Here is a 22,875-nt window from a genome sequence, read left to right on the forward strand (position 1 = left end):
TCACAAGTTATGTTGTTGTCAGAAGCCTTATATTGTAGACCCTTGTGACATATTTGTAATAATTTTGGACCATTTTTAGACTTTACTAATATTTTCTCTCCATTCAGTAACTCTATTAGAAACAACTATCAAATAAAACGAACCATCCAACCATCCAAATTATCACATCCTGATGTCACATCCAAACAAAATTTGTGGTAAAATATCCAAGCAAAAAGCAAAGGTTGAACGTGCTTTTTAAGACTTTCATTATTTTTGAAGCAAATCAAAATATCAAAGACATTTTATCTTATATGCCATATGCACCTGCAGCTCAACCGTTTAAAGGCAACTTTACAAAATATTTGAACTATAATGTTACGTTATGCATCCAGCTTCATATAGTAGCGCACCCATACAACAAAACGATAACCAACTTTAAATGTGGATTAATATCACTTTAAAACGAAATATTCTACGCACATCCATACAATATTATATCCATTGGAATAATTTACATCCAAATATGGCCTCTCAATACTCGATTGTAAGATATTGGAATTAGCTAACTGATTTGTAAGACAATTTTTTATAGATTCGTGTTTTTTTGGTCGTTTTTCCATCTTATTTTGCTTAATCGAAATGCATTTATACGGACGCCGTTTTTTTTTCTTCTATGACTTTTTTTTCAAAGCTCAACAAATGTATTCGGCTCGTTGCGATAACGCAAAACTTTTCAATTATTCATGAAAAATGGTAATGTCACTTGATTTTATTTTATTCATTTTACGTTTGGGTTACTCGTCGATACTTAGCTTAACTATATGGGGTTTTTTTTAAACTGTTTTTAGTTATTATGTGAAAGTAAGATTGATTTGTGATTGTAATTCGAATAAATTAGATTGCAATCGAATTTGTGGTTTTTTATGTTAACTCGTTATGTGCATTTAAGTTATCGCCAGCGCGATGTACACTTATCGATAAATATAAGAATATATATTTTTCTCTCTCGGTATTATAAATAAATGTAACAATATTTACATTTTGTTTTATTTTCATTCTATTATACGTAATGCCTCTATATAACCGTTTCATAGGCGATCAACATCGGTTTTTGAATTAGTTTTATTTGATTTTGTGTTAAATCATGAGCTGAAAATGGTCAAGTTTAATATTAGAAAAAGAAGTTTTGTCGATGTGTATCTATATAAAGATTTAAATAAACTTGGGGGGAATACGAATTATGGTCAGACTAAGGACAGAGGGCAATGCGATTGTATCTGGAATTATGTTAATATTCGGATATATTAGAACATTACCATATTTTAATGCTACGTTTTAAAGTGTCGTGTGTCAGCCGCAATAAATTTCAAATTGATTGAAGTCCGATAATTCGAGGAACATAACTCTTGTCTCATTGTTTTAAAAATTTTTGATCTTTAGAAACTCATATTTCAGTGTAATGTCAACGTTTTAAACCATTCGATGAGGGAAATTGATAGATGATCTTCCAATTTATTTCTTCAATTTATTAATTTTATGAAATTTTTTTAGAATTCGTGGGACATATTCTTGTTTCAACTTAAAATGGTAAGGATATGAATTGGAGGACATTCAAAAATTTAGAACGTCAGAATCATGACCTATTTTCGTTTTAAGATAAATAAGGAATTACATTCGTGTGAGCGAGACCGAACTAAATGTCTCGCTCACCCCAATGTAATATACAATTTAATCCTTAAGAGGAAAAACTCATGATCCTGATTAAATTACTACTTCTGTATAAAGTATCGCAAAATATTCTTTTTCTTCGTTTATTGTGGCAATGAGGTTGAGATACTAATACGAAAGACAAATTTACTAAGCCAGATGTTGAGAAAATTACACTCGACCAGGAATACATGCTGAATGAACCTGTTTCAAAAGTTGTCGGTAGACCATTTCATTCCATGTAACGTTTCGTCATTAGAACAAAAGCCTTAAATAGGTTCAAAAATTATCTCTATCTCGTCTCGTAAGGTAGTTACTAATTTCGTACTGCATTTGAAAAGCGATTGATTCTTACTCTAAAATCTTCGTATCGAATATCGAATATTGTTTCGCTCTTAATAAAAGCACAAATCTTAGGACAGAGTTAAGTCTTCAGTGGCCGTTAACAGATTTATTTCAGAGACCAGCAAATATTTATTGCAAAAACACTTCGTAAAACTAGTAATTTTTGTCGCGTTTGTATAAATAAATTTGGAATGAGCATTTTATTCTCGTTCTTTTTATGGCTCCGATAGAACTGAAATAAAATGTATAAAAGTAGTGTGTGCTTTATACATCATGCATAAAGTTAAAGAATTTGTATTATTTGCCTTTGCTTAAAAGGTATTTTTATACATATCTCGCCTCGCATTGTTTTTTTTTATGTGATTCAGTAGTACATTTTTTAAAACCATACTTTTACAGCATCTTTTTGCACAATAAAATTGTGCAGTATCCAACTGGCTGTATTATTCAATTACTTTACTTGCACATAATTTGTAATTTGTATTTACCATTTCGATTTTAGTTTTTTGAAACGGTACAGAGACCATGACCGATTTCTATTACAAAATGTTTTGTCATTGTGAAAATGGCTTAATGAGCAATATGTTCGTTCAGTTTAGATTATGGTTCCCTATCGTAGGCATGGTTTTCATTATTTTGAAGAAGTCTTGGAGTGAAATCAAGTATTCCATAATTACGCACAGGCTCATCAATTTCTAATATTAACGTTAACATCACGTAGAGAGACCTACACCATTCAACGATCAAAAACAAAACGACAACATGATCATCGATCAAACAATTCATGTACGCACGCTTCGTTTTGCCTTGCTATATCCGTTACCCATTTGATATGTCTAATAATTAATAGCATTTTTAGCTTAACATTCTACGACGTATGTCATGGACTGGGGCACCTGTTCGTCGCTTATAACATATCAAGCGATAATAAAGCCTTATGAAATACCAACCAACGAATACCAGGTTACACGATTGATAATTATAATAATTTGTATGAGGAACAGGTGAACTCTATCATTTAGGCTCATTTGCGTGTTTTTTTATTACCAAAGTTAAAGGTAAGGTTAATAATAAAACGGAACCTTGAAAATTGTCTTAGCTCTACGTATTTTGAAAGACATTAATGTGGATCTTTGAATCGATCAAGAATATTTTTTGCCTGCTGAATGCATAGCACCGTGTGAGTTGTTTTTTTATATACCTAAATGTTAGGGAATTTTCAATGTTCAAAATAGTTTGGAATTTAAAGTTAGAGCAGTGATGACACCCATTGCCTCATTACAAAATTATCTACTGTACTTCCTCAGGTTAAGTTTCTCAATTAAATAACCCACAGTAAAACAATCGATCTGTGAGACAGGACCCTTGCTTTGTACCTCAGATTGATAGATCAGTTTTACTTTATCTGTTGTCTGATGGTTATGACTTTTCTCCCACGCCAACGCATCAAGTTAATTAGTTCAGTCGTATTTTTTTACCACTCACTAATTTCATTTATTTATGTTGAATGATGAGTTTATCGTTCGGTTTCTTTTAGTCTTTTTTATGTAACCTGAGTGACATTCTCAATTTTTGTTTGATGTGTTAGGTAGCATTGACTCGTTGTTGAATAAAAGCCAACATTCGTATTAGTTTACATTTTGCGGGAATAACAAAAAAAAATCATTAAGAAGGAGATACGAACTTTGCTTAATACGTAAAAGATTTGTTGAACCGAGCATATATAGAGAGAGACTGATTTCGTTACGAATTTAGTAAAAAAATTAAATAATTCGTTGAATCGTTTGATATCAGCTTGTGCCTGAAAAGAGAACGACCAAATCAAAGTAAAGATATGTAAATATGTGGCATATTCGACTCGGAGATGTTAACATGCTTCGCTATTCATTGTTCAATCAATGAACATTCGAAAAATCATCAATTGATTTGATCTTTTGCGCGGTGCGTATTATTTACCTAATTTACATAATCACAGTCAATAACTCTTGTGATGAGTGGTTATGCTATTCTACAGGAGTTATTCATTTCCATATTGAATGTGAAAAATATATCCAGCAGCAATAAGAACAGTTTTAGGAAACCATTCTAATGATGGGACCGACCTAACCAATCTAACAGAACAATCTTATGTTGTCCAAGAAAATTGCCGTGCCATTTATGCATACAAACTTTGAATTGTCCATGTCCATGGATGCTGCGTCCAGTTATCTCTCAACAATTTGGATTTTGTGTCAATTAGAAAATCAGAAATATCAACACACTTCAAGCAAAATTGCTTCGAATGACAGTCGGTACACAGTCTTGTTTTAGTGGTCTATAGTTACAGAACTACTCTTGCTTGAAGTGCGTTTGAAATATTCAAGTAATATGAGATCTCTATTGCCTGCAGCTCCTTGACAAACGATAAAAAACCACTTTGATCTAAATATCAACATCAAAATTAGGTGAAGCTGTGTAGTGATATTTTTGCCACAACACAAGGCTCAGGTTATTTTTCTTCTTTGGATAGGTACAATTTAGGGACCAGCAACACAAAAATTAAAATAATTTCTTAATCAAACCAAAATTTATCTTAATTATATAGATAGGCAAAACAGCCAAAGATGAACGGATTAAAACATGAGATAACTTCGTTACACAATAAAAAAATATTTTAAAAACTAAAGTCAACAATAACAACACAGTCAGTGGTGTGGCTATTTTTATTTCGACGTCGAACTTCGTTGAAAAATTTGTTTTCTTAAAAAATTGTCATTAATTAGTCGGTAATAGAGTTGTAAATTTATTTTGTTAATTTCTTTATCGCACTATTGATGAAATATGCACGGGTTTCGTTTTTATTATTGTAATAGCATTACTAAATCTTCATGATAATTCGTACGATTCAGTTAAACGATGCTGACAACGGTGTGCTGGGCATATGTTCGCAAATAATGAATGAATGGTCTTTTTTAAACCGAATTGGGTAAAAAAACTCATTATAAGATTAATGGCCTGAAAATTGACAAAAAATGCACATGAGCTGATCGGTGTTTTGTAACGTAAGGTGTATGAGCCGGTGACGATAAGATTATTGAACTGGCGATTGGAGATTAAATCTTAATTCGAAATGTGGAAAGCAAACAATGATCAAAACGATGACGATACACTCTCAATCATTTGAACCACCACGACTAGACTAAGAGATCTTGTTTTTTAGAGACTTGAATTTTGAAGCAATCTTTTTTTTTTCGAAGGAAGTGTGTCACCTTAAAACATAATCGTTTTTTGTTCGGTTCATTGTGATTCAAATCCAGAGTGCCATAAATTCCTATTTTATAACTTCATCTCGGCACAGATTCTCACTGGCAACAATTTCATAAATAAGTTTTAATTAAATATTGATGTGCGATAAAATAATTCTCTTGTGGAAATTTATTTACAATTTAATGGTTTATCCATCCGGAATGGGAATATATATTTATATTCATATCACTATGCAATAAACTAGCCTTCTTTGAATATATATCGCTCCAAGCATTCTAGCATTGCATGACCAGATGCAGTATGCTTGTCATATAATAGAAATTCTTTTCCATTTATAATGATATTACGGTTTAATCATGAAACGCCAAATATTGCTTCGGGAGAAATTGAATTTATAAATTAATGCATCTAAAATTGACGCTAAGAGTTAAACAAATTACCATCTGAAATTCTTTACGGTTTTTTTTGTGTGTTTGTTTACGTTGGTAGCTTAAATACTTGTTGATAGTTGAGCTAGGTTCACCTTTGAGGAGTTTAGTATTTGGCATTATCTTTTACAAATTAAAAGTGAAACATTTTAATGATTGAAAATACTCAAAAAAGGCAAAAGCTTCACCATAAACACATAGAAAAGATTAGTCCTACTCATCTGTTGTCGATAACAACGACAAAATTTACCGATAAACTCAAGGACTCAGGCTAGCGTTCTCTTATGTATGGTGAAATATACAGTAAAACCAAGGAAGTGCAAGATTTTACATATGTAACGCTAAGCGACCTCAAACAAGATCAGTAACAGATTTAATCGTGATATAGCACTACCACCAGACTAGAGACCAAACTTTCTTAAAAAATTGAATAAGGGGGTAAAACAAGTTTTAGAGACTCTGCTTTTTCAAAAGGCCTAAAGTGAACACACTCACGAATCGCAAGCAAGTAGCAGAGTTTCACAAACGTCTTTACCCCCTTAATAAATGTAGTTTGTTTGCTAGAGAGGGTATTGGATATAGCGATACACTTTCCGTATAAGGGATCGTTCATAAATTACGCAACGCTTTTTCAGTGGTGTCATCAAAATTAAATCCTAAATAACTAGAGATACACGCGCTCTGTGAAATTAAAACTAAGTATGTTCTATCCATCCATTTGGTGGTAAAACATAGTTTCAATTTTGCAGGCCAGGTATTTCTTGAGTTATTTAATTAATTAATTATTTATTTAATTTTTATCACAGCACTGAAAAAGCGTTACGTAATTTAAGAATTATCCCTAAGGTTGAAACAGTAAATTTTTACTTTGCCTTGTAAATGTTACCTTCACGAAGTCTATCATTTATGAATATGTTAACTCTGCCGAGTCTGCATCAATAAAAAGAGCTTTTACCTACCTACTAGAACAACATAAAGTGAGAACTCTTAATCGGATCGGACAATTAATATAATCGCTGTTCGGGTCGTATTCCTATCCGAATATGACACATGTACGTAACTTTTCAATTTTAATTAAGATCGCGTGACAAAATATAATTTTTTCGAACAAAAAAGTATCATTCGTCGTTTCTAGGCTTGCATCTTTTAACACCATATTATACGAACAGCAGCTTATATTCATAAAAGAATTTCAACCTGCTTTACGTGTTTTTCTTTCATCGCACAGCAAAAGTAAAAACAGCGAAACGGAAAACATCTTTTATGATACTTTTCCTTTGCATATTTCTTGGATTTTTATATTTAACAGCGAAAAAAAAGTGCAGATGCATTTGCATCATTTGGCAATCAAGCCCAGCCGTCAATGCCCATCAATATCAAATTATACGTTGCAATTGGTGTAGGCAGAACATTGTAGTCAACACAATATCGTCAGCCCAGTCATATCATAATGCATACTTGCATTGTATTATGATACATATCAGTGTGTACGTTCAACAAAAAAATATACTGCAACGTGAACGTCTCTTGTAGCGATCAAAACAAAACATCAACTCGTTGTTGGTCTTCATCATACACAAGCTCAATTGTACCGTATACACAGAAAGTAGTTTCTGACTCTTTTTTTTTCAAATCTTTAAGTCTGCCAAGGCAAGGTACGAGAGAAATATTCATGGTCTGGAATATTAAGAACAACAACAAAAAAAAAACTTGATAAATATTGATGAGCCTTTTTGTTGTTTAATATTTTATCAATTTTAATGACAAGTTATGCGGCGGTGATGATTTTTATCGTTATACAGGAATATTGTAAGGTGTATTGCATTGATATGCCCGAACCGAAACCATTATCTTGGACTGTTTGGTTGGAGCTTTTGATTGAAATTTGAAACGTGTTTTTTATTTTACTTGGATGATTTATATCTTGCAACATATACGAAAGGTTTCGTTGTTTCAATGTCTATTTACCGAGCTATTAATTACGAATTAATTAAAAATATGGTTGCCCATTCACAAATGTAGATAATAACATTGTATGTTAGTGCCTTGGTTGGTGTTAACAACACCCGCAATAATAGATTGAAATCGGTAGAATCGAACACAAATGCTTTATGAGATATAAAGGTCATTGGGACAGAAATTTTCATTTCTGTTCGTTCAGATTGATCACTAATTTAACACTAACAAGTTTTATTGGACTGCATCAATAAAAGACGAAGAAGACGAAAACGAATCTTTTAATTTGAAACCAATAACTTCAGAGGTTTTTCTTTGTAAAAAAAAGGTTAAGTGTTAAGTCACGAGATGTGAACGTAAGCGTACTCTAATGTACATTCGAAATACTCAATTTAAGTTCGACCATAAAAGTTGTTTCATTGGTACAAATATTTAAAATTAAAAATTAAAACGAGTTTAGTTATGATAAAGTGGTTAATTTAATAAGTCAGACGACCATTCTCAAAGGCATGTGAAACTCGTTAGATTTTGTTTTATAGTCACACCGTCGTTAGAATTTGTAGCTTTATAAATCAGACGCAGAGATATAAGAAATAATTTCAATACAAAGCGTTCGTACGGACGGTAGTCTTACAAGCCTAATGTCAGACAATAGAAACTGATATAGTCAGAGGAATTACGAATGAACATCAAAATTTCAATAATATTTCACCCAATTCAGCCCACTCAAATTCTACTCAGATTCGTCCACATTTTTCTGAATAAATTATTTTCCAACAGACTCTCACGTCTCGTGGCTGTTTAATTCGAATCATCGACCAATCAATGGAGCACATTAATTTCGATTTTATATACCATTAAACCAGTAAGAAATTTGATTTTAATGAAACATCTGCCATCAAAGCAATTCAAAAACCTGATAAATTTCAGGAAAAAAAAAATTATTGATCTAATAATACAAAGTAGTAAAAATGAATTTAAAATTCAACTTTAACAAAATATTATACCCGCGATGATCATTCAAATTTTCATCAGAAAACACAAGATGCATATTAAGTTAATCGTTAGACGGCATGTAAAAAAGCCATTTATGGGCAAATGTTATGAATTTGAATTCATCATAAAAATAAAACTTGATTTATTCGAAGAGATCTCAGATTTCATCGTTTTTATGATCGTTCAAAATCACTGTAACCAAATCGATGCAATTAGGTATCCTTATGAAACGCGAATCAGTCAAAAGATTTCAGTCAAACTAATAGTCATGTAGATATTGTACTGTCAGGTGATGCGGATCAACGATCAATGAAAGTAGTCGACGAGGTAATGCGGGATATTTATTCAAATGAAACCAAAATTCAATTAAATGCGCAGTGACAAGCTATTGGTTTATCCTTCAGCTGAAAGAAATGACAACATATGGCCTTTTTGGTAAGCAATGTTTGACTCGTATTCGGTTCTTCTCGAAACGGGCTTGCAACAGGTTCTTTTACTCAACTGCATCTATAAATTAACCACTTGCACATGCGGTACCATGTACGATTTATAAAATATATCTAACGAAATGTTAAAACTTCGGAAATTGATAAGGAACTGCACATTGAATTATTGCTAGGCTTATGCATCTAGTTTCAACGTAGGATGTTTCAAATCTGGTTTCCTTTAAGTATTACGTGTTCTGTGCCACCAATGATACTACGAAAATTAGAGTGCTTGTGAAAACGACGTCACTGTAAAAATAGTTAATTATTATATGTCCATTGCCAATGTAACTTAAATAGCATGATTACCCACAACACTCGCATTAAGCTGTAATGAAACGCAACATAAAAATCTAGAATAGTTGATCATCACCATCATATAAGACCAACCGAATGTCTACAAGAAATATTTAAATTGCTATTGGCATGCATGCATTTCAAGTATTTGTTTTCTTCAGTTAATTAGTGATTAGAATGAGCGGGGATTATAACAAACATTTGTTGGTAATGAATATGCCACAATATTTTCACAACATGCAGACGAGATTTCTAACAGAAAATAAATTTGAATAATTTCGAACGAAACATTTGTGTTATTAATTTAAGGTGGAGCGAAACTGGTATTTTCATAACTTTTGTTTTGGGTTGATCTCGCAATATTGGTCAATTGACTAATGTGAGAAACAATCCAGAATGAATAAGTTACAACCAACAGATGACAGTATTTTACAGTCTTCGTTCAAAGTTTTTGTTTTAGTTAAGGTCACGCGTGGCCACGCTCGCTGTACTGCGGAGCGTTGGGATTCCCATCTTTAGAATATTTAAAGACAGCCGTCGACCGTCAACCACATCGTCTAATAGCACCTCCTCACGAAAATGTTTATTTTTAAAATAAAAATTTCAATTTGAAAGACAATTTAATTTACAAAACAAAACATTAAGATTACAAAACATAAATTCAATAAATTATTTTGTCAAACACAAAAATCTATATAGCTGTACACTGTACAGCTTTTTGTTGTTCAGCTATGCAAAGATGAAAACACGTTTCAGTAATAATATCTACATATATCATGATTTCATCTTATCTCTAATTTTTAATAAAAAAATCATCAATTTAAAATAAAATATTTGCATTTCTTATTGAAACATCAACATATTAAGTTTATTTCGTAGTCGGTATTCAGATGACAAGATTCTTTTATTTGTTCTTGTATAATATCTGGGTTTCGAACACATTAAGAATTTGAATTATTTATCAAAAGTTCATATTTTCTCTCTCATTCATTATTCACGTTCCTTTCCATCAATTCATATGATTCATTTGATGAAATAGAAACTTTAGATGTAGTGATTGGGCGACGGTGCCAGAGAATACCTATCGCATATCTCACCTTTTTCAGATGGATGTCATCTCTTGTCGACAGTAACGATGAAAATTAAACGATAAGCTCTGGTTAAAGAGTTCCTATATAGCAACGTAGCATCAAAAATTGTGAAGTAATATTAGATTATGCAGCGAGGAGAATTTTCGTTTTGACTACTGTAAAGTAACAAGTGGAACGGGCTACAAACACACGAGGTAGAAAATTATTTTTCATGTCCTATTTTATCAAACATGGTGAGTGTACCTAGGCCTGTTCATTTTTGAGAAATAGTCTCAAATTCATCTGGCATGGTGTCTATCTGGTCCGGAAGGCTAAAATATTGGACCCGTATTTTTTTTTAGAATTTTAAAAAATAGTTTAGATCTGGGGAGCGAAGCATTTGTTCAAATGTACGAAAGCGTTGGTTAGAAGAGAGGAGAATGATGGTGTATATCTTTTTTACTCTTCTAACCAACACATTCGTACATATGAACAAATGCTTCGCTCCCCAGATCTAAATTCTAAAAAAAATACGGGTCCAATATTTTACCCTTCCGATCCAGATAGACACCATGCCAGATGAATTTGAGACTATTTCTCTAAAATGAACAGGCCTAGTGTACACTAGAATAAGATTTGAATGTATTGATAGAGCAAAAAATTCACTCTATTCAGCGATAATATACTCGATGCACTAATACTCGCGCAAGGGCTCGTATATGTACTGGTCTCGTAGAAACTACGGACCATGGTAATGTACTCGGGTGGATGTGTCTCGCGCACAAGAGGTCAGTAACACAATCCATCCTCGTATCCATTTTCCACCATTTATCCCATAATCTACTAAAATTTGACTGAGATAAAAAGTCAATTGCAATTCTTGAAATTACCGTGCAGATGTGTTTAAGCAAGCACCATCAGCTCGTGTACACAAAAGAACCGAAAACTATGTGCCCTAGATCGATATAAAATTAAGTCGACAATTTTTTTTTCTCTTCTAAGATAAATTAACGCATTCCCAACACCATACAGATCGATACGGCCGAATTTCAATGGAACATAAATTTCCCACAAAAGCATTCGGTGATTGTTCGTGACTGTTAATAACAGTTTGTTATGCTTAACCATCGAATTCTTGTTTTTTAACCATCTATGAAATGAAATAATCCAACAACCTCGCACGCACAGTTTTCACGGTTGGAAGCCCAGCATAATTTTATAGAACCATATGTCCAATTGTTTTACCAAAGTCATTATTTTTAAAAACAAATTAATATTGCTAATTATATCAAATCTGTTGACATGAGCATTATATATGTACCACTATACGTTGACTGGAGATGTAGAAGTGTATACGATGCATAAAGGTGTATTGGGTATGCGAGGTAATTTTTTGACCAAGGAAAATATTGTGCTTATTAATGCTGCTATGTGAATAAAATGTGTATTGGTCAGCCATATGATCTATCCAACAGATTTGATTAATATGTAATAAACAAAATATCATCTTTTTTATGGGTTATATGGTGTATTCATATTTTAACAGGTATTTAGAGATTTTGAAACTGGTTTTTTTTTTCGTGCCTCTTTTATCGGATTAAAAACGAATATTATTATTTCAAATAGAAATCGGGAAATTGTTTTTATAAAATAGACAACTTACGCAGAAAAAATTGCTATTCTTACAATTAAGAGAACAGTCTACGAGTTTACTCTTGGCCTTAGTTGAACTTTTAAAAATCAACTAGACGGCATAGGGGACCTAACCTTAAGATTCACCAACCCTGACAATTTATCCGTCAGGATTGATCATTATAATAAACTTACTTAACCCGTCGCCAAACATCCAACCAATCCTTTAACCAATTTCAATAAAAATAGCGCACCAACTATTTTTGCATGATCACCCTGTTAAATTTCATTCGATCATAGTGCGGGAGTAAGCATTCTGTGAAAAATGTTTGGAAGTTTCAATGGAATTACGAGATAAAGGTCAACAATTTGTCGATTAGAAACGAACATATAATTCGTTGGTAAGCGATACATATTAAAGGGGAAATCTGAATATTTTTTGGAGCTTTTCGAAACCCGGCGGACTTGCTAATGAGTTGTTCTAAAAATTTCAAGGACAACGACATTTCATTGCTCATAATTAATTTTTATTCAAATCAAACAAAATGGAAACGAAAATTTAAATTAACTCAGCCGATAATAAAATGTCTAAGACAGTGACCGGAGAAAAAGCCAATACAATAACGTTGAGGAAATCAATTAAGTTTATTATAACGAGTAGAAGAAGACATTAATAATGAAAAAAATCCCGTATTGAAGGTTAATTTGCACCGAAAAAAGAAGCTTTTATTGGAGAAGGTTATTCAGATATTATATATCCTTGTCAGAGTAACGATATTGAGAATGATCGGTATCTGATACTGAGAGCAATCGTTTTACAATTTGATTAGAAGTATTCGTTCTTAAAAACTCAATCGAAATTTTTTTGAACCTAAGTTGTCGTCACAACACTACGCACAATAGCACAGCAAGTTTTTCTTTTCATTAATATATACTGACCCCACAGCACAACAAAAAGCCCTAATTTGCAATTTTAAACATTCGGTTTTCGAAATAAGGTTGAATATATTCAACGGAAAAAATGTTTCGAAGTCAATTGAATTCAAATCAAAATACAGAATGCATTACATTAATACACATCAGTACGTTGCGCTTTTTTTTTATATACACTTGAATGTCGCTGCAGTTAAGGATGACCCAATTAATTTGTAAAAAAAAAAATTAATTTACAAAAATGTATGCAGTAAACTGAGACCCAGCGTGGTAGCATACGTTTTCAGTTTTCTTTCAAATAATCGAGTCTCTTGCATTAACAAATAATGAAAATTGGAATGTGCATTGTCAGCCAACATAACACTCACGATGCTATACATGTATTAATTGCTATGGAATTTGTATTCGGTCTTTTTTTCATTAAACTTGAAACCATTGAACATAGCGTGGTGTAAAGTAGAGTGTTGCAGATATTAATAATATGAGAAAAAGGAATACTGCCATTTAAGGGCAACGTTCTTTAACTGTTCTAACAAACTAAAGAAATTGGTGACTTTCATGGTTTCATGGAGATAGTTGATTGCGATTAACCATTTTGAATTAAATTGCGTAATACAGTGCCCAACATTCTAAAACCAGCCACAATATAGAATTTTAGTGTTCCAATGTCTTCAAAATTTCCAGTCAGCTGTAATGTGAAATGTCAGCGATTTGTTTATTGTCTCAAGTCAAAAAGGTACAGTCAGAGGACGCAGTGACCAAAAGGTACTACTCAGTTTTGAAACTGTTATTTAACCTTAACAAATGGAACCGCTAGCATAATCGTCATATTATCAAGGGATGTTAATCTAGATTCCATCGAAAGACAACAGACGCAATGAATGAAACAAGAGCACTCAGTAAATATGTTCAAAGTTACGTAGTACGTACCATAACATCTCATCTCATATTTTATTAAATGCGAAGTTTCCGTAATGGTTCCCTGATTCAACAACAGATTTGTATATATTCTCTTCTCGTTTGAAGTAGTTAATGATTTCATGACGAATACATATCAATAACCGATTACCACCACAGCCCATTAATGAGGAAAGAAAAAAAAACTTTATTTTGATATGAATAAAATATCAGCACTGACCAGAAGAAGACAAATAAAATAAAGAAAAGAAAAACTAAAGTCAAAATCCTCCTCCAATTTATACATATTTTTGAATGAATTATACATAAAGATATCTTATTGTACAATCGAACGGCGATAGGCATACCGAAGAGCCGTGGGAATTTTGATTTCATCTGCGGATCGATTTATATTGTACTCTGTTTCTGGTTCTCTATATCTTCTAATATTCATATCAGTTTGGTAGAAGTGTATAGGACCGCTTTTATATTACATATACAACAAGAATTCAACGAGAACATTGTTGCTGTTATTGGCCTTTAAAGATTCTTTCTTTAGCCGGTCAGTGGTTCCTATAAAAAGCGTTTCTTTTATCTGAAAACAACAGACCGAGTAGAAATTCTTAGTTTTGTAAGTTTTGTTTTGTTTTGTGTGTCTCGTTCAGAACACCTCTATCGGCTTTGTAACGTGTGACTAAATTACACATTTTTATCACACTCACAAAAAAATTATTTTCTTTCGTTTACTAAGAATGAATCCAATTTTTTTGTATTTTATTGGAAAGAATAAGAAACAAAAAAAAAATTGTACCGGATTTAACTCATATGTGAACCCAACAACATGCTTGTAGAATACTCTTACTCAATATTATATCAAAGAATTATACTCTTTATGTTTCATGTACTTTTTATGGTACATTGTAGAAGGTGTATAAAGATGCTGCAGGTTGTTTTTGAAACCTGTTTCGGAATATTTTTTTTAACTTCATATGGCCACTTAAAAACTCATTTCGATGTAACGAAAGAATGAATTTAAGTTGCCTTTGTTATTGTCGTTTTTTTTTATCGTTACGTGGTATGCTTGTAACATTATAGCATCTGGTGATGACGATTAAATTAATTGAAATTAGAGTTAAGAAGACCGAGATCGTTTTAATCATTAGATTTGCAAAAAACATAATATAGAATCCCTCAATGGACAGTTCGGAACGCAATGCGCAGAAGGAACGGAATCACTGAAATTGCTGCTGTTGGTTAATGTAATTGTGATTCCCACAGTCAACATTAACGGCATCAGATGCAATCTCACTGAAGAGTTGCTATCAAACGAAGCAAAAGACTGAAATCATGGTAACAAAATGTTTGTCTCTATAAATCCTCTTGAATATTTCATCGAATAATGCTAATTATTCCGATAATTTAATTCAGCCGATCTGAGGAATGTATTGATGTATTCCGCTATTTGTTCACGTTAACATATTTACACTCATAACTAATGAAAGTAACACAACAAATAATAAGCGAAGCGATTAAAGAATTAAAGAAAACAATTTTTTTTCTGTTATTTATTGACGTACTTCAGAGATATTAAATAACTAACGAAACCGTTCAAACGCATTTTATCAAATAAAACGAAATGAAAAACATCGAATTATTGATGTCAAACTAATTAATCAAATAATTTATTTACAAAACAAACAAAAATGAAGAGAACAAAAAATTATTCAAAATGATTAAATGGGATTGGATTAACATTGTCTAATGCTTTCATCTAACAATCTTCGGTTAGATTACTGGCTGATATCTACATTATGTTAATGTTAACATTACGACGCAACATGATTAATTAATAGACTGGACACAATCTCATTTTCTATACTGACATTAAGTATTATTGGTCTACAGTTTCAGAGATTTTTTTAAAAAGAAATAAAACTTTATCACAGAAGTTGGTATGTCAACGTAAATGACTAAAATCACCACATAAGTTGACATTTAAATACGAATTACTAATTAATATTTGTCGACGATATGACGATTTCGCTACAACAATCATTCGATTCAAACCTTTTCTTTGTAATCTTATTGTTTTCCTATTGTAACGATTTTAAGAGGGAAAATATTTGCGCCTATGACATCAATGAAGTCAATCAATTTTGGCTCGTATTCAATTTTGTACCGGCGGTGCGCCATACAAGTTTATTATAAAATAGTAACCGTATCTAACAGCATATTCTGCAGAATGTCACAAAATTAATACGTCAAATACGATATAGTAGTATCATACGTAATGCTTCAACTTTTATAGTCCTATTTCTTATGACCTCTTGATACGTTAAATGTCCTGCTTCTTTCATCTAAATTAAGATTTGACAGGAATTACGTCTGTGTAAGTTAACGATGAAATCTGTTACTTCGTTTGATTAAAATAATCGGATTAAATAATCTATCTTGTCACACATCCTTTAAGATTAACTTTTGTGTCGATAGAAGACTAGCCGTCACATAATTAGACATTGAGTTGACAGTGGTGTATAACCACAGAAATAGTACTCGATTGTTGGAACGTCGAATTTGAGTTTGCCATGAAAATGTAGAAGTGTTCTGACGAAAACGGTGAATTAGAAAAATTAGCAGAAATTAGCAGTGAAACGGGCTAGATGCCCTAATTAAAATGTTGATTCTCAAATTCACCCCAAAAGCCACAAAGTAAAAGCTAGCTGGTAGCTAGTGGTGTTGAAGAATCAACATCGATAGTACTCTGACTTTAGTGTTCAGAAGCAAATAATTGAGAAGAAAAGTAAAAATTAACTCGGCTGTGCCAGTGAATGACATTATTCTTTACGTTGATGCATTTTTAACACATTTGAAACGTACTTGAAGATGATCTGTAACTTCATACCAACATCCATATCATCCACAACGGCACCATCAGGAAATTATTGAATTTTTGGTAGATAATATGTCTTATATGTATTTGAACGTTAAAACCATGACTTTATTCAACAATATTCAACATAGATTAGATTAGGTTAAGTGGGTGCAGAAACTAGGGCAGAGCCCTAGAGTTTCCTGCACCTTGGCCGCCAATAAGCCTGTTGTGCGCGAGTATTCTTATTTAGATTAAAATCTAAGAAACTAATAGAAGACAATTACATAATCCATAATCCATGGTCTACTGAAACAATTCAATTCATTGACATTTTGGGAAAGTTGTTAGTAAATGTTACGAACAAAAAGAAATCGAAAATGTATTTAACGCAAAGAATATCCATTGCACTTCAACGTTCTAACGCCGCGCCGCTTGTATAATGGGACCATTCGAAGGCGATGTGAAGAAATCGTTTATATTTTATAATCCCAAAATCAATATTTTATAATTATTGTTTTGTGTTTAATTTGAGATTAATTTAGTTTAAGTTCAATAAGCTAAGTTAACTTTCTAGTGTTTCTCCTGAATCAAGCCAGTTTCCATGGTTCTGGATTAATAGATTAGTGTAACGTTTATCAAGAAAAGAAGCCACTCCATGGGTGGAATTTGTTTCATATTCTGATAAATATTTAGGTATATGAAAATGAATAAAAGGTACTTTAGAAGAATAATTTATTTTACCAATAAATGTGCTGCCCAATTAAATTAGGTTGCTTTACTACACAGCATATCGATCGATCAAAAGATATTATAATTACTAACAATATGTTGAATTTAGAATAAGTTATCAGACTGACCATTACAACCTCTAAAAGTGTACTAACAGTCAACACCACTTCGAAGATCTAATTTGAAAACGTAACGCCTAAACGCGAGGATTATATCAGATTTTGATGATCAGAACCTAAATTCAAAAGAAATTCTTTTTTGCGAGAATATCACATTTATTCTCAATTATTTAATTCGCACAAAGTCCTTAATTTTCGAGCGATCTTTTACGGAAAACCTGTTAATTTTCTTATGTAATCCTGATTGTATTACGTATTCTTTACTGACTAAAAAACTGATACGAACTGCCGTTGTATATATGGGTATGGGTGCAAGATGTAGGAGTTCCAAAGATAAGCTGAATAGATTGTAAATGTAACGTTTAACAGGAAGTGAATAGTCGAAAATATACTAAATCGTGCAGAGTTAAAGTGTCGTTATAACTCACCGTAATTCCAATTTGTTGATAATCCTTTTCCTTGCTTACTGCATTGAATGTTGTATAATTCAGCTTCACTTGTTCGCCAATAAGACTCACAGACACAGCTTCCAAACACGACTATTATTTTTAATCATTAGCTTTCAATTAATAAAACCATAATTTTGTCGTCAAACACAAAATATTGTAACATTTTAATTTTTAGCACATTTGGATTTCACTTTTATTATATTTTCTCATAAATTATTATAGAAAAATTGTTGTTAAAAATTTTTTATCACTTTTAATTTATTAAGACACGTTGTTTCAATAATAACTTTTATTTTATTTATTTTTTTTCCTTCTGCTTCTTCTTTAATAATTTTTAATCTTTATGCTGTGTAGATATAGTCGTATATTTAAATATTTTTGTTTAAGTCTTTCATTTAACTGGTGTTGTAATAATGGTTTCATATATAATATATAGTAGATTTATCTTCGACCGATATACTTTATATATGAAAATGTATAAAAATAGAGTTTTTTTTCTTCTGTATAATAACTTTTTGTTTTTGTTTTTGCTATTTTAATTTTGTTTTTACCATTGTAATAATGAGCATTTTCACGTTAAATTAATTTTTATTTGAGTGTAATTTATTTATTTTTAACAATATTTTCCAAGCTAAGAGAAGGTACGTTAAAGTTATGTAGTAAAATTGTAAAATTCTAGCGTTTCGATTATTTGGTAATTTTATATTTTATGGAAATATAATTTGAGAAAAATTGTTTAAATGCTGAAAATGTTGAAAATGTAAATATTCTATTGCTTTGCAGTTTTTTTTTATATTTTGTTATTATTATAGGAAATCCTTTCTTTTCTATAACTTAATTGTTGATGTCTTTTGTGTCAAGAGTGTTATTGCTCGAAGTTAAACAGTTTTAGTTATATACCATGTGATGTGATTCACAATATTCATTTAATCGGCGCACCTAATATGCACATTCATTTCCAACACATTTGTCCATATATTTGTAAACATCAAAACGTTAACTGATAATTTTAACAATAAATTAGTTTTCCTTTTTTTTCTCCTTTTGTTAAAACATAAAGTTCATCTCATCAAACAAACATATAAAGAAGTAAACAACAGTACATCGAAAAAACACAGTTTTGAAAATTAAATTCAAGCCATTTACAATTTCCACAACGAATCGTTTCAAATCAATCACCGATGGCTACCAATAATCCGTTTATTTATTAACCGAAAAATGTTATTGCATCGTCTTGTACAACGAAGTATGGTTTTAACAAAATAACGAACGTGAACCCGTTAACATAATTAATTGACATTTCAAAAAAAAATTAATTGAAGATTATTCATCTAACACACAATATACAATACCACGTGAATACAGTCTACTAACTATTTTGTAACGATCTTGCCGGCCCCGAGTATGAACCGACACTACACAACAAGATAGAAGAATAAAAATACTTTGGCACGCTGCTTTTGTTAGTAGTTGATTTCTGTTTTGGTTGCGGGTTGCGCAAACATTATAACACACATATAGTGAACATACAGTGCGCGCGCACCTCCCTATTTTTCCGTGTTCGGTGTTCCTACACAGCCGAGTGGCACACACCAACGCAGAATTCTTTCACATGTCACACATACAGACACACCCCGGGAAACACACTGTGTGAGTTTGAAAATGTTGCGTTGCATCGGATTTTTATATTTATACGTTCGTTACGTTAAAACCCATTAACTTGAATTTCTACTGGGAATAGAATGTTTATATTTTTTTGTGGTAATGTTTCATGTTGAAGCCCATCATTTAATATACCAGTTCTAGTTCTAGGATCAGACCACTTATCGCGATTCCCAGCTCAAGAACTCAAGCATTTTGAGGACCCTTTGAATTATTTCTTCTTGTGTGGCTCACAAATGGGATTATTGAAGAAACCGTAGGTTGGTTCCTAGGATCAGACCACTCCTCGCGATTCCCAGCTCAAGAACTCAAGCATTTTGAGGACCCTTTGAATTATTTCTTCTTGTGTGGCTCGCAAATGGGATTATTGAAGAAACCGTAGGTTGGTTCCTAGGATCAGACCACTCCTCTCGATTCCCAACTCTAGAACTCAAGCATTTTGAGGACCATTTGAATTATTTCTTCTTGTGTGGCTCACAAATGGGATTATTGAAGAAACCGTAGGTCGGTTCCTAGGATCAGACCACTCCTCGCGATTCCCAGCTCAAGAACTCAAGCATTTTGAGGACCCTTTGAATTATTTCTTCTTGTGTGGCTCACAAATGGGATTATTGAAGAAACCGTAGGTTGGTTCCTAGGATCAGACCACTCCTCGCGATTCCCAACTCTAGAACTCAAGCATTTTGAGGACCATTTGAATTATTTCTTCTTGTGTGGCTCACAAATGGGATTATTGAAGAAACCGTAGGTTGGTTCCTAGGATCAGACCACTCCTCGCGATTCCCAGCTCAAGAACTCAAGCATTTTGAGGACCCTTTGAATTATTTCTTCTTGTGTGGCTCACAAATGGGATTATTGAAGAAACCGTAGGTTGGTTCCTAGGATCAGACCACTCCTCGCGATTCCCAACTCTAGAACTCAAGCATTTTGAGGACCATTTGAATTATTTCTTCTTGTGTGGCTCACAAATGGGATTATTTAAGAAACCGTAGGTTGGTTCCTAGGATCAGACCACTCCTCGCGATTCCCAGCTCAAGAACTCAAGCATTTTGAGGACCTTTTGAATTATTTTTTCTTGTGGAGACTTCTAATGGGACTATGGAAGCAACTGTAAGCTGGTTCCTAGGATCAGACAACTCCTCACGATTCCCAGCTCAAGAACTTAGGTGTTTTGAGGACTTTTGCAATTATTTCTTCTCATATGGCTCTTCAATGTGATTGTGAAAGCAACTATCGGTTGGTTCCTAGCATTAGACTACTTCCTTTAATTCCCAGCTGAAGAATCCTGACCTTTCAAGGATTGTAGCAATTCTTTTTGTTTGTAAAACGTTCTAATGGTATTATAAGAGCAACCGTAGGTTGATTCCTAATATTAGAGCACTTCTCCCGATTCCCAGCTCAAGAACTCAGACATTTCAATGTTTCTTCGTAGGTTTGTTCATATCACTTTTCCCGATTCCCAGCTCAAGGAAGTTCTACCGAATATTAATGCCAGAATTCATTTTTTTATTTATAATAAAAAATTATTTTACATAATCGGATCATGCATTACCGCACAAAGAATATTTCACGGACAATTTTTCATTTTACGTGATAATGGTAAAAACAATCATTATTTTTGTTTAGGCACAAGTGGACATTACACTTAGCACAGTATATGTGAGACTTATAATCACACGCTTCAAATTTACAACGTAACCGGGTCTCTGAGTACTTTGGAAGGTGATTTAGTCCGTCGTATCGGGTGCTGTCGTCGGTTCGACTTTCACGTTTCTGGCTATTTGAAAAAAAAACGAAATAAATTCTTGATCGAAAATGACAACGGTTGCAATAAACACCTGGGTGTCGACATCACAGCTGATAAAAAAATTTTCGATTAGAAAAAACAAACACTTATTTTGAACGAGAATTTTTTTAAGAACAAATAGTTGTAATACAACGGTCTGAGAACGAATCCCGCACTCAGCTTTTGCAGAGAGGTGCAACAATCACGAGACATGTTTTACTGCTTGCCCTATGCGAAAATTGATCATTACGTAGCCATTTGCCCTTTGCGGAAATGATAGATTACAAGTGGAATTTTTTCAGATTCATTTTTCGGGAATTTTCATGTGAAATTCAATTTTCGCATGTTGTTGGCAGTAAAACGGTACGTAATTTATAAATTCGGAAATAATTTTGTGATACTCGAAAACTCTCTCGCGTATGTTTGAGCAACTTGCTTCGGTAACGCTCACAAAATTGCCTTCCTGGTGGGAACTTTCATTACCAGACTCCATCTCACTCAGGCTGAACTGGCCATGCTAAGCAACAAGGCATCGTTCAGTGGCCTTTTCAATATTTGTTGCATACATTGCATGGTGGGCCCTGATCTCACTCGCTACATTTATAGAAAAGATCATTACAGAAACTTGTTGCTAAAAGCAACTTGCGAGTTTGCTTTAGTGACAAAATTTTTACCTCATACGCAATGAGTTATTTTCGCAGCATCCCATGTACGCTACTAATACAATATGAGAACAAAAAATCGAATGTTGTTCTGTTATTCATCTAAACATTTCTACCTATTGTGATAGTCCGAGAGCAGATTGTTTGACAACATTTTTTTTTTACGAACGAACGAAAGCAAGGCAACGATAATAAAAGATATCTAAAATTTGAACAGTGAGCAAGGGGCGAACAATTCAATGTTGTTCTCTGATGAATAAATAAATAAATCTGAAAGTTTGGCCCAACGATCATAAGAGATGTGACGCAAGTTCCACCGATTGAGAAAAATATTTTTTTTTATTTAGACAAGAGGAACTTTATTACATAAAATTCATATCATACTTGTTCCACTCACCACAGAAGTTCAAGTTTTAAAAATATTATTAAAAATGAGAAGAAAAACAAAAATTTAAATTGAAGCCAGTAAGAAATGAACATAATTCTCAAGGTTTCCGATGATACTCATAGAAGCAATCGTTGCTTTTGTTCACGCAAAGATGAACATTACACTTTGTACAGTAGATCTGAGATTTCGAGTTACATGATTCGAGCTTACATCGCAGGCGATTCTCAGAATACT

General features: G+C 32.7%; 1 protein-coding gene across 1 annotated transcript in view; it reads right to left on the reverse strand.

The window, feature by feature from the left end:
• LOC119073539 (zinc finger protein Gfi-1b) overlaps window positions 1-19,570 on the reverse strand; it is a 28,325-nt gene extending 8,755 nt beyond the window's left edge. Inside the window, exon 1 of the mRNA XM_037179086.1 lies at window positions 18,123-19,570. The gene's annotated coding sequence lies outside the window, so the exon portion shown is untranslated. The remainder of the gene's footprint in view (window positions 1-18,122) is intronic.
• Between the last annotated feature and the right edge of the window lie 3,305 nt (window positions 19,571-22,875).

Source organism: Bradysia coprophila, unplaced genomic scaffold (assembly GCF_014529535.1).
Source record: "Bradysia coprophila strain Holo2 unplaced genomic scaffold, BU_Bcop_v1 contig_138, whole genome shotgun sequence".
NCBI lineage: Eukaryota > Metazoa > Arthropoda > Insecta > Diptera > Sciaridae > Bradysia > Bradysia coprophila.